Here is a 12,192-nt window from a genome sequence, read left to right as displayed (position 1 = left end):
CTGAATCACTATGGGGATGGACCGCCACAGCAGTAGGGCTCCCTAAATCTGCTACCCCAGTCAGTATCCAAACAAAACCAGGTCAACCCCTGTGGGTACCTCCAAAGAAGCGGAAGAAGGCTGGAACCACCGGTGACCGGCTGTTTGGAACAGGGGATCCTGAAGGAGCGAGCGTCTCTCGCCCTGTAACGCCCCATCCTTCCAGTCAAAAACCTAAACCCGGTCCTGATAGTAAACCCATGTACCGGTTCGTACAAGACCTTCGGGCAATTAACAATTCTGTTATTGCCGTAGTTATTAACACCCCGTAGTTCCAAATCTGGCTACTATTGTTACAACCATCCCAGCCACAGCAATCTGCTACTCTGCCATTGCCCTTTGTACAGTTTTCTTCAGTATTCCCATACACCCAGATTCACAGTGTTTGTTTGCTTTCACTTGGAAAAAGAGACAATTAACCTGGACTCGATTACCCCAGGGGTATGTGGAATCCCCCACACTGTTTTCACAAATCCTGCATAAAGATTTATCTGCGGTCACTCTGTCCTCAGAGACCGCTTTGATTGTTTATGTAGATGACCTCTTGCTGGCTTCAAACAGCACAGAGAGCTGTCAAGGAGACGCTGCAAAGTTACTCTCTGCCCCTGCAGAATAAGGACATAAAGTGTCTCCCTCAAAACTACAATACTGCCAGCCTGAAGTTGAGTATCTAGGCTACATACTCAAAGCAGGCACCAGGAAGTTATCACCCAGACGCTTACAAGCCATCCAAGATCTCCCATGGCCCCAAAGTAAGAGGCAAATCCGTGCATGCTTAGGCATGGCAGGATTTTGCAGACCCTGGATCCTGGCCTTTGGGGAAATAGTCCGTCCTTTAGTTCCAGCTACTAAAGAAGCTGAGGATCCTGTTCACTGGTCTAAAGATAAAGAACAAGCATTTCACCAAATAAAACATGCCCTCATGACTGCACCGGCCCTGGGCCTCCCTGACTATACTAAACCTTTTATTTTATATCTTCATGAAAACAGAGGAGTGGCTTCTGGAGCACTGACGCAACCCTGGGCAGATCGGCCTCGACCAGTTGCATACTTCTCAGTTCAACTGGACCCGGTCGCCCAAGGAGCTGTTTCGTGCCTTTGCTCTGTCGCTGCTACTGCAACGCTGGTACAGCGAGCCCAAGATCTAGTCTCGGGCCACCTGCTTATCATAAGAGTGCCACATTCACTCGAGGCTCTCCTCCTCCAGCATAACACTCAGCATTTCTCAAACCAGAGACTCAACTGATATGAAGTCCTTCTGCTGACATCTGAAAACATCACCATACAGTGATGCGCACAACTCAACCCAGCCACCCTTCTGCCAAAGGCAGATGAAGGACGGCCACACCATGATTGCTGTAAATTGGTTGAGTATGTGGGAAAACCCCGAAGTGACCTTAAAGATCAACCCTTGTATAGCCCAGACTATGTTCTCTTCACCGACGGATCGTCGTCAGTCATCAAAGGCACAAGGCATGCGGGGTACGTAGTAATCGCAGTGCAGTGGGTTTGGGAAGCCAAGCCTCTTGCGCCAGGTACCAGTGCCCAAGCTGCAGAACTTACTGCCTTGCAGAGAGCCTGTGAGCTCACCACAAACTGTTCAGTAACCATCTATACTGACTCTCGATATGCATTTGGTATGTGTCATGCAACTGGCCAACTGTGGAAGCGACGAGGATTCCTCACCTCAAATGGACACTCAATTACTAATGCCACAGAAGTTAACAATCTTCTGAACGCTATCCTGTTACCCAAAGAAATCGCAGTTGTCCACTGTCCAGGTCATTCCAAGGACAGTACTGAGATCGCTGCCGGGAACCGTATGGCTGATGCAGCCGCAAAAGCAGTGGCCATTCAACCCATTTCTGACAACTCTAACTCTCGCCTCTTACGCATCACATCATCCAGCCCAACCTCCATATCCCAGCACCTTCAACCGACAGAAGTCCAGGACAGATGGCATCTGGCGAATACCTGACAGGCGTCCCATCGCTCCCAGAGCTGTTCTTCGCATGCTTGCCATAAGAGCCCATCGTCTAAACCACTCTGGTAAAGAAAGTCTAGCGCACAGTGTTCTCCGTGACTGGTTTGCGCCTGGCATTTATGTAGAAGCCACAGGATTGTCAACTCCTGCCCTGCATGCCAAGCCTTTAATCACAAAAAAGAAAAAGTATTCACAAAGGGGGGAGGCCACGGGCCTATTTACCATTCAAAGACTCCAGGTCGATTATACAGACTTACCAAAGGCCTTCCACTATGAGCATTGTTTAGTGGTAATCGACCAGCTCGCCGGATGGCCAGAAGCTTTCCGTGCTTCACGAGCAGATGCCTCGACTGTAGTCAAAGCCCTCCTTAGAGACATTGTACCAAGATTCGGACTTCCTCAAGTTATTGAATCAGATCGAGGCTCACACTTTACTAAAAAAAAATTGCGAGAAGTGTATAAGGCTTTAGGAATTCAAGCACAGTTTCATACCCCTTACCACCTACAATCCTCGGGTCAGGTAGAAAGGTTTAACCTATCCTTGAAAACTCTTTTAGGAAAGATCTGTGCCGAAACCAAATTAAAATGGCCTGAAGCCTTACCCATTGTTTTGTTTGCTGTTAGAACCAAGCCACGCAAACCTCTAAATCTGTCACCCTATGAGTTATTGTTTGGTCATCCCCCACCTTTGTACAAAGACTGGCAAAGTCCACATATAAGCCTGTTTGGGGGAGAAGAAAAGTTAACTGATTAAGTCTTGTCATTGCAGCAGTCTCTCACTTCTCTTCCCAGGTCCGCAGCGTTGGTACAACCAGTACCCCTTGATACTAACCTCCATCCGTACCGACCCGGCGATTGGGTGTGGATCAAAAAGCATCGACGACAGAACTGTTTGGCACCGCGGCGGGAAGGTCCTTTCGAGTCCTGCTGACAAGTCACACTGCGGTCAAAGTCGCCGAGAAAGATTCCTGGATCCACCACAGCCACCTAAGACCCGGAGAGGAGCCAACGTTGCCAGCACCACCAGAGAAGCAAGCAGTTCCGCCCTTAAAACTTATAAGACCTATAAAAGACAAGTGGCATGTTAAAAATCCACTAGACACCTCTTAAGCTACAAATGGTACACCCGCATGCTGTCCTCGTTTACCTGTTTTTTTCACTAACACCAATTGTGCTTATAATAATTTGTATTGCTTGTTGCTGGCTGTGCAAACACAGGTAAAAGAATGAAACTAACAGCTTATTCCTTCCTTGTTATCCTCTTCACCATAGTCAGCCAGAGTACAAGCAATGTAGTCCTACAATTAATCCACACTTGGGCCAAGTCCCTAAATAACCCCAGCCTCACAGCCTGCCTGCCCATCCCAATTTCCGTGAGCGACGGCCCCTTAAGGGCCTATGTCACTCCAGGTAACGTCAGCCAAGCCTTACTTAACACCATTAGCCAGAGCGGGTCCATAGTAGTCACCACCAACTTAAACAAAACGATAAATTACACCTGGCCTAAATGTCCTAGTGTCTCTGCTTGTTTCAATGACGCACCTAGTAGAACTGGTGAAACCCAAAAGTGTTATGCAAACGGTGCCAAAACCTGGTGTTCAACTATCCCTGGGGAGTGTCTCCTTCAGGGGCAGTGTGGTTACAGGAAGATCACTCCCTGCGTTGGGACCCACGCACGGTCTCCAATCCCCCGTGGTGCATTGAATGAGCATCTAAGTTTAATAATACATTAGAAAAGTGGAATCAAGCTTTTGCCACCCTCAGTCCATTAACCACTGTTCAACCTCCAACCATCTGGACTTGCAACCAGACCATTACTAATAAACATCGTACCCAACTCTTAAACTTCTATTTCCCAGCTTTGAGAGCCCATCTACAAGGTCAAGCATGCCACAACAGTAGTTTAGAGTTTAATTTATTCAACACAGATGACTCCTCCTATTATGTTGAATTCCCTCACTTCCTGTCTATCTGAGAAAAACAAAAAAACCCAAAACCCCAATCAATTCCTTGTAGCAGGGTTAGCACCCCAGCTCCGCCAGGGCTTTTATGGGCATGTACTGATGAAACGCTCCGAACAACGTTGCCCGCAACCTTAACTACCGCCCAGCGTCCCTGGGTACCGTAGCGTTCTGTCCTCCATCAATGTATCCGGGCCTGTCAGCCCCTTTCGCTTTATGGAAACGAGTTTGCCATTCCCCAACTTGGAGCCAACTTACCAATGGAGAGCGTGTGAAAAAGAAACTGGAATGGGGATTTGAAGGTCTGTTTTTCTGGGGATTAGCAATTCAAAAAACCAGAATAGCAATAGCTGAGATAGGCAAACAAGTCACGATCCTTGCCGATGCCACTGCTGATAGCTTCAGTGCAGTTAACACCCAATTACAAGCTACCTCGCAAATGACCCTGCAAAACCAACTAGCCTTAGATGCCTTGCTTTTGCGCGGAGGAGGACTGTGTCAGTACCTCAACTTGTTAAAAGAACATTGTTGCATAGCCATTCCCAATGCTTCTGTCCCACTTGAGTAACAAGTCAATAAAATTAGAACTGTAGCCACTAACATTAACAAAGCAGCCTTAGCCAGGAATAACTGGTTTAGCGGATTGGCTAGTTCATTTGGATGAACTATGAGTAACTGGCTAAGCTCTCTTCTAACTCCCACGCTTTCTTTACTTACCGTGCTCATTATAGCATGTACATTTGCATCTTGTATTATCGCTTATGTCAAAAGGCTGTTTGCACGCGCAATGCAAAATAAGTACATTATGTACGCTCAAGAAAGGCAGGCTCTGATATCAGCCACTGAGCTTCCGCTCACAGCTGAAAGGGGGGAATTGTCAGAAAAACAATATAACCCATAAAAAGCAGATGACCCCATGCTGAACAGAGGATCTACTGCTAAACTTTTGCTGGCCTTTCCCTAAGCTTAAAAAACCCTTTTGCTGACAGTAAGCAAAACCGTAACTCTCTTGCTGACAAAGTTAATGACAGAACTAGCTCCAGACAGCCGGACACTGCTCTGTGTCTCCTGCAACTGTGTAACAGCAGACAAGAGACCTTGAATGCGCGCGCAGCTATGCAAGGGTTCATGTATAAATATCAAGCTGTAAACTCAAGGCAGGGGGCTCTTTTGTTTTTGGACATTGAGCACCCCCCTGCCGAGCAATAACTCATCTTGCCGACACCCCCTCGTTCTCAGCCTCATTGATCGTGGCTAAAAACGAGCCCAAAGACGGGGGGAGGCCAGCATACCTCAGTATATGAACACACCCTTCCGTGTATGGGTGCTACACGGTCGTTGGCCTATTTCCTCAACAAAAGGAAGCCAGTGCACGGTGCAGGCCGGGGCGCTCAGCTGTCAGGCAGGTTGTGATGTGCCACGCGCTTCCTCCGCCTGTGTCAGGGGTCCAGGGCACGCGGTCACCCACAGAAACGTGTCTGCGCAGCGCCCAGGCCTGCGGCTCCCCTCCCCCAGCGCCGCTCGGGCACGCCCCGTGCGCGGTGCTGCACGTCCTTCACACGCTTCCTTCGCCCGCACAGCCGCTCCCGGCTCACGCCCCTTCCGACAGCCGGCTCGTGTCCTCGCCCCCAGCGGAGCCTTGCTGCTGCGGGGCGGGAGGCAGCGCCACGGGGACCATCGGTGCCACCCGTGGGGGCCCTGCCCTGGCCCCGGGGTGCTGCTCGAGGGGACTGGGCTGCGGGGAAGGGGCCGGGACCTGGGCTGGGGCAGCCCGTGCTCCACGGCCACGGCCTGTTTACCAGCCCTGGCCCAGCGCCACCCACAAATCACTCCATGCTGCTGCAGAGAGGCCAGTGTTAGCCCCTGCTACCACACCGTGCCCTGCGCCTTGCCCCGCCACCGCCACCATCGGCCTCAGGCCCCGCAGGCGCCCTGCCACGGAGACAGTGCTGGGGCCGGCTGCGGGGCTGAGGCCTCAACCTCCCCACCCTGTCCACAGTGCCCTTCGGCTGCTCAAGGCGCCCGATGACCTGTGGTCCGACCCCTGCTCCAGGGCCTCCACCGTTGGGGAGCAGGAAGCATCCAGAGGGGTTTCCTGGGGGTCTGGGTGGAGAAATCCCTCGCCCAACCCCCCCGCGGGCTGAGCTCTGCACAGTGGGTCAGACACCCCCAACCCAGCGCCCCCCCACTCCTGCTAATGATCCCTCCCACTGAGCAGCCCAAAGCGAGGTGCCCAGCTCTGGGCTGAGCACAGCCCCCTGCACTGGGGCAGGGGCTAGCAAGGGACCCCACAGCCTTCAGGAACCCCAACAGAAGCCCCCCGGCCAGGGGGTGGGGCAGGGTGGGCTTAGTGGGAAGCACGGGGGCAGGAGGAGGGACCACCAGTCCTACACAGAGACCCGGGCTTGGGTCAGGGCTGGGGCCAGGTTTAGGGCCAGGGTGAAAGCTATGGTTAAGGTGAGAATTAGGACCCGGGTTAGGATTAGAACTCGGATTTAAGTTCAGGTTAGGGCTAAGATTCAGGTTTGGTTTTGGGGTAGGTTTAGGGTGAGGGGTAGGTTTCGGGTAAGGGGCACCATTAGAGTCAGGGTAGGCTTGGGGCGCTCATTAGCGTTCGGATTCGGATTAGGGCTCTAGGCTTAGGGTTTGTGGTAGCCTTAGGATTTGGGTTAGCCTTAGCATTAGGGCTAGGCTTCGGGTTGGGGTTAGAGTTGAGGTTAGGACTAGGCTCAGGCAGAGGGACCTGCTCACCCCACAGGTTGCCTGTGAAAGCTCAGCCACCGTGCACCCTGCCCCAGCCCCGCTCGAGCCCCTCGCATCCCCCTGCCCCCACAGCTGCGGACCCAGGTCTGTGGTGGGACAAGGGTGGTTCACGCACACCTACCCGGGACCATGGTGCTGCGTCCTTGGGGGCAAGGGGAGAGGCAAGGGCCTGTGCACAGATGGGGGCAGGAGACGGGGGGCTCCTGCCTTCTCCAGACTGGAGAGCGAGCTGTGGTTGCAGGGGGTGGAAACCAAGGCATGGGGCAGCCCGAGGCCATGGTCCCATCCCTTCCACCGGTGAGGTGTGCACACAGCCGCTGGCACCGTGAGTCTGCCCACCCACGCCATGCCTGCCCTCTGACCCCCCAGGACCCCCGCCCGTACATTCACACCATGCTGGGGCCTTCCTGCCCGGGTAGCGCTGGGCCCGGCGCTCACTTTCCCCCACACTCGCTCGCTGTCCCAGAAGCAGAGCCTGGAAGACCCCGGGACTCCTGGGGCCGGGGCTTTCCCGCAGGCGCCGCAGCGGGGAAGGGAGATGCCGGGGCTGGGCTGGGAAGAGCTGGTCGGAGCCCAGGGCTGGAGGCGGTGATTCCCCGAGCCCCGGCAGGCAGATCCACGGTGGGCTCTGCCCGAGGCTCAGGCCTTGGGGCCACGGCAGCCCCGTGGGAGAGTCACCCTGTCCGGAGCCCACTGGTCCACCCCAGGCAGCAGAGGAGACCCGGCCCAGACCGGCCCACGGTGGGGGGAGGCAGGACCACCTCGCGTTGGCAGGGGAAATCCCATGACCCAGCTGATGCAATTAAAATGGCGCTGTGTAGTGGAGGGCGGCACCCTTGCCTGCTTGTGGACACGACTCTCTGTGACAGCCTCGTATTTGGGCACGTGCATGTGGGCACAAATGACACGTGGGTCATGGGCTGAGGAGGGAGAGACAGGTCGAGGTAGTGAACCAGAGACTGCGGCGCTGGTGTCATTGGGAAGGCTTCGGCTCTCGAAGACCAGTGCCAGGGGCTGGGCTATGACGCTCGCCAGCTCCCAGAGTGCCCTGGGCTGTAGTTTGTCAGGGCCGGCTGACTTGAAGGTGTCCGGCCTCTCAAGGCGTGCCTTCACGAGGTCAGCTTTGATGGAGGGCAGGGGATCCCCCTCACTCAGGCATCCCTGCCCCCAGTGGGCAGGGGCATCCCATGGGACTTGTGAAAGGCCGACACAAAGTACGCATTTACAATGGCTGTGCAGAGCAGGTCATATTCGATTCGACAGCAATGCAGCTTCCATTTGCCGTCGGCTCCGAGTCGAGGCGGCTCCACTTGGACTTGAGGTCGAAGCTCAGTCAAATATTTGAGCTGCTTCGACTTCCCTATAGGCTATAAGTAGGAAGGTTGATGCAGGCTATAACTTTGGCATTTTGTGTCTGATCTGGATGACACTCGCAGGAATGGTAGCTCCTGCAGAGCCCACAAAGCGTGCCAACTTTCAACAAGATAGGTTCAGGGGGGTCGGAGAAACAGCACCCCGAATTCTTGAGAGAAAACCTCCTGTGACTTCTGCGTGGAAAGCCTCAGGGAGCGCAAACCTGCCGGCCTGCTCGCCCCTGGGGCCACGAAGCCGGCCAGCATCCACGGTGATGGGTGCAGGGGCTCGGGGGAACCTGCTCCATCAGCTGCTGACAGACGCAACTCGTGACGCAGATGGAGCGAGGACGCAGCGCTCGCCCGTCTGCGCCTGGCGCGTGGGGACCCCGGCCGCGGGAGGCTCGCCCTGAGGAGCACCAGCTGCTCCCCCAAACCGGGACCCAAGCAGGCGCGGTGGGTGTCACGCTGAACACCCTCTCACTTGGCACGCGGGTCGGTGGACAGGACCGGTATTCCCAGGCAGCTGCGGCCACATCGGGCTGCAGGTCGCCCGGTAGCCAAGGGGTCGCAGGCCAGGGGCTCCACAGGCTCGGCGAGATAGGCCGACACCGCGGTGCGAGGGCTGTCTGCCTGAGCCTGGGTCTGGTGGGTCTGGCCCCCTCATGTTCGCCATGGCCTTGGCCCATATCGGCAGCGCCTGTGGTGGAGGGGAGGCCTGGCTCGGGGCTGGGGGCTGGGTTCAGGCAGTGGATCGCCCTGTCCCACGTCCCCCCACCTCCGCCGCTCCGCCTCCGACACTTTTTTCATAAGCACCTCCCGCCAGTGACTCGGTGTCTCGCTGCCACATCTGGTGCCCTTCACCCTTGGGTCACAGACGGCGGCCAGCATATGCACTGTGTTGGACCCCAAGGGCTCAAGCCTTTTCCTAAGGCCTCCTTCAGCCGCCTCACCGGTGCCTGCACATCCGGTGACAGCGGCCTGCCCCAGCCAGGCACGTCGGCCCCCAGGAAGCTCCCCGTTTGGCTGCGGAGCCCCTTCACTATGGCGACCACCCGGCTGAGGAAGGCATCAGCAGCATGGAGGGTCTCAGCGGCCTCTAGGAGGGGCTTGAGGACCAGCAAGATCTGGGAGATGGCATCTCACTCAGCTGTGGCCAGGGGGCCTCTGATCCCAACCTCCTCGGGCAAGGCCAGCTCACAGATGGCCTTCTGTTGCTTCACCGGCCTCCCAAGCATCAGGTATGTGGAGTCCCACCAAGTGCCCTGTGAGGCAGAGGTACGCATGATCTCCACCCCAGCTGCCCCAGATGCCCGAGGTGAAGTGTACGGTCACCTGCGGACCTGCCTTGTGCAGCTCCTCCCTCAAGTGCTCCCTGCGTGCCTCGTATAGGGAGGGCACCACCGTCCTGCTGAAGGTGGCGCGTGCGGGCACCGGGTAGGATGGAGCCAGCAGCACCAGGACCCGCCTGAACCCTGGCCGCTCAACGAAGGTGAGGAGCTGGCCATCCAGAGCAAGCATCTCCCCAGTGGTCTGGGTGACCACACATTTGCTACTGGTCCCTTTTGCCCCCTATGTTCCTGGGTGCCCTGCCTCTGCTGTGGGGCGACGGGGCTGTGGAGCGAGCGGGGCCGTTCCTGTGGCAAAGGGGTGCTACATCCAGCACCAGCTCTTCTTCTGGCGCGGGAAGGCTCAGCATCGGCAGTGACACGGGGGTGAAGCGCGCTGCTGTGCTGGTTGCAGTTATGGTGGGAGAGGTTGTGGCTGCTGTGTCTGGACATGAGGGAGTCTCAGGCACAGGCAGTGGCTCTGGTGGCACTGCTGCTCCCCTCTTTACTGCTTGTAGCAGCCTTGTAGCGGGAGGAAAGAAGCTGCATCTGAGTTTGGTGGGGGGAGAAACTTCAGCTCTCCCGCTTGCAACCCCCCCTTGCTCCCCTTCGTGCAGGCTGGCCCCTGTGGCCACCTGCCTTTCCTCCCCGCTTCATAATGTGTTCCTTCGTATGTAAACTGGGACCTCTAAGTGTGCTGTGCGCTCTGGGATAGATTTCTGGATGTTATGTAAATGTGTTTGTGTGTGTAGCTAATATATTGAGAAGCATTGGTGTGGTGGAAAGAATGACGTATTAAAAAATATATATAGAAACTAAATTTCTATATATAGACTAGATCATAGGCTACTACTAACCCTATCCAATGTAAGCATAAACTAATATGAAAAGTAGCTATAAAATAAAAGCACCAAGTTCTCAGAAATCCCTGTTGCTAGCATTGCAAGCAGGGAACCTGTTGAAGATCAGGGCTTCCACCGGGCACGGTCTGACGCAGCGCTGCTGGAGAACACCAGCAGCTCAGAAACGGACCCTGAGGCAGAAAGCAGGGAGCTGAAACACTGCTGCCTCTTCTGGATTTTCTCTGGCCCACCCCCAGAGCACTGGGATTGGGCGGGACCTCGGAGAATGCTGAGAGGTCACTGGCCAGCCACACATGTCAGTCATGAAAGCACTCCTTCCCCTCTCCCCCTCCCTCCCCTTACTTACATAGGTCTTATGAAGGGAGGCTGAGAGCCATGGGACTCTTCAGTCTGGAAAAGCGCAGGCTCAGGGGTGACCTGGTGGCCACATATAAGTGTGCAAAGGGTGTGCATCAGGATCTGGGGGAACGCCTGTTCACCAGAGCTCCCCAAGGGATGACAAGGTACAACGGTCACAAACTCCTCCAAGACTGTTTTAGGTTGGACAGAAGGAAAAACTTCCTTACTGTCAGAGTCCCCAAGGCCTGGAATAGACTTTTTTTTAGAGGTGGTGCAAACACCTACTCTGGACTCTTTTAAGAAACATTTGGACGTTTATCTTACTGGCATCCTTTAACCCCAGCTGACTTCCTGCCCCTTGGGGCAGGGGGCTGGACTCGATGATCTTCCGAGGTCCCTTCCAGCCCTGATGTCTATGAAATCCATGAAGTTTCCCTGGGTTCTTCAGATATTCCTTCTTTGTCTTGAACTTCACTGGGAAGTATCCTGGAGTCATCTCGATCTTGCTGGTAGGCTTCTGTCCAGGGGTCCAGCAGCACCAAGTTTCAGGATCTCCACTTCATGCGAGTGGCGGGGAGCCACAAGTTCTTATCCACAGTGGGATCAACTCATCATGTTGTCTCCCCTGCCAGGTAAATCCCAGACAGCTTCACGTAGGAGTGGGACTTTTCTCTTTGGTTTTAGGAGGAGACTTCTTTGTTGTCTGTATCAGCTGTGTCTGCATCCACACACTCAGGGCTAGTGCCACACACACACACACACACACACGCATGCATTCACACATATGTGTACACATGCAAATACACAGACACAAGGGCACGCACACTGTAAAGAAATCCCCTCCCCCTCTCTCTGTCCCTCACTTGGGTCAGCTCAGGTGACCCCCCTCTCTCTCTGTTTTCTTCTTGGGTCAGGCTGGTTAATCAGGTGACCTGGCCAGATCAAATTCCTAGGGGGAGGAGGGAGCTCTCTTCTTCCTGGCAGGCATTTTGAAAGCTGCAGCAAATGCCCCAGTAAAAGTAGAAGTAAAAACCTGGAAACCTGCCAGGAGTTAGGAATTATCTTAAAATTATCTTAAAAGGATCACTGTGTCCAATCTCTGTAAAGACTCACCTTGCATTTGTTTGCTCAAGTGTATTCTGACTTCCTCCTTCTACCCTCTTCCCCACTCTGATCAATAAAGGTGTTGGGTGACAGGTTGCCATGCTGTGCTACTGTGGAGAGAGAGAGGAGGCCTTCTGCTTCCAGCTTGGCCAGCGGAGTTTGTCTTTTTATTTTCCCTCAGTTCTACCTGATGCTGTCTTGGTATGTTTTGGGCTGAAAGAAGCCCCAGAAATATTACTTTGGGCAAAGCACCCCTAAGGTTTGCAGAGTCTGTGTGCCCCAGCCTGCACAGAGGTCTACCAGAGACCAGTGCCGGGGTGGTGGCAATGTTACCCTGGGCTTGCGGGTGTTCTCCAGGAAGTGGGACAGCCTGCTGTAGACTCCCTGAGGGAGACTCCTGAGATGAGGTTTTGGGCCTGATACGGTGAGGCAGATGGCTCTGCATAGTAGCACCCCCTA

General features: G+C 54.7%; 1 protein-coding gene across 1 annotated transcript in view; it reads left to right on the top strand.

The window, feature by feature from the left end:
• Positions 1 to 12,192, top strand: part of LOC149852907 (BOLA class I histocompatibility antigen, alpha chain BL3-7-like) — a 622,447-nt gene that overhangs the window by 245,746 nt on the left and 364,509 nt on the right. The window lies entirely within an intron of this gene.

The sequence above is a fragment of the Crocodylus siamensis genome, chromosome 15 (genome assembly GCF_052110815.1).
Source record: "Crocodylus siamensis isolate JL-2025a chromosome 15, ASM5211081v1, whole genome shotgun sequence".
NCBI lineage: Eukaryota > Metazoa > Chordata > Crocodylia > Crocodylidae > Crocodylus > Crocodylus siamensis.
The sequence above is the reverse complement of the archived record's forward strand: the minus strand, read 5'-3'. Positions and strand labels throughout refer to the sequence as shown.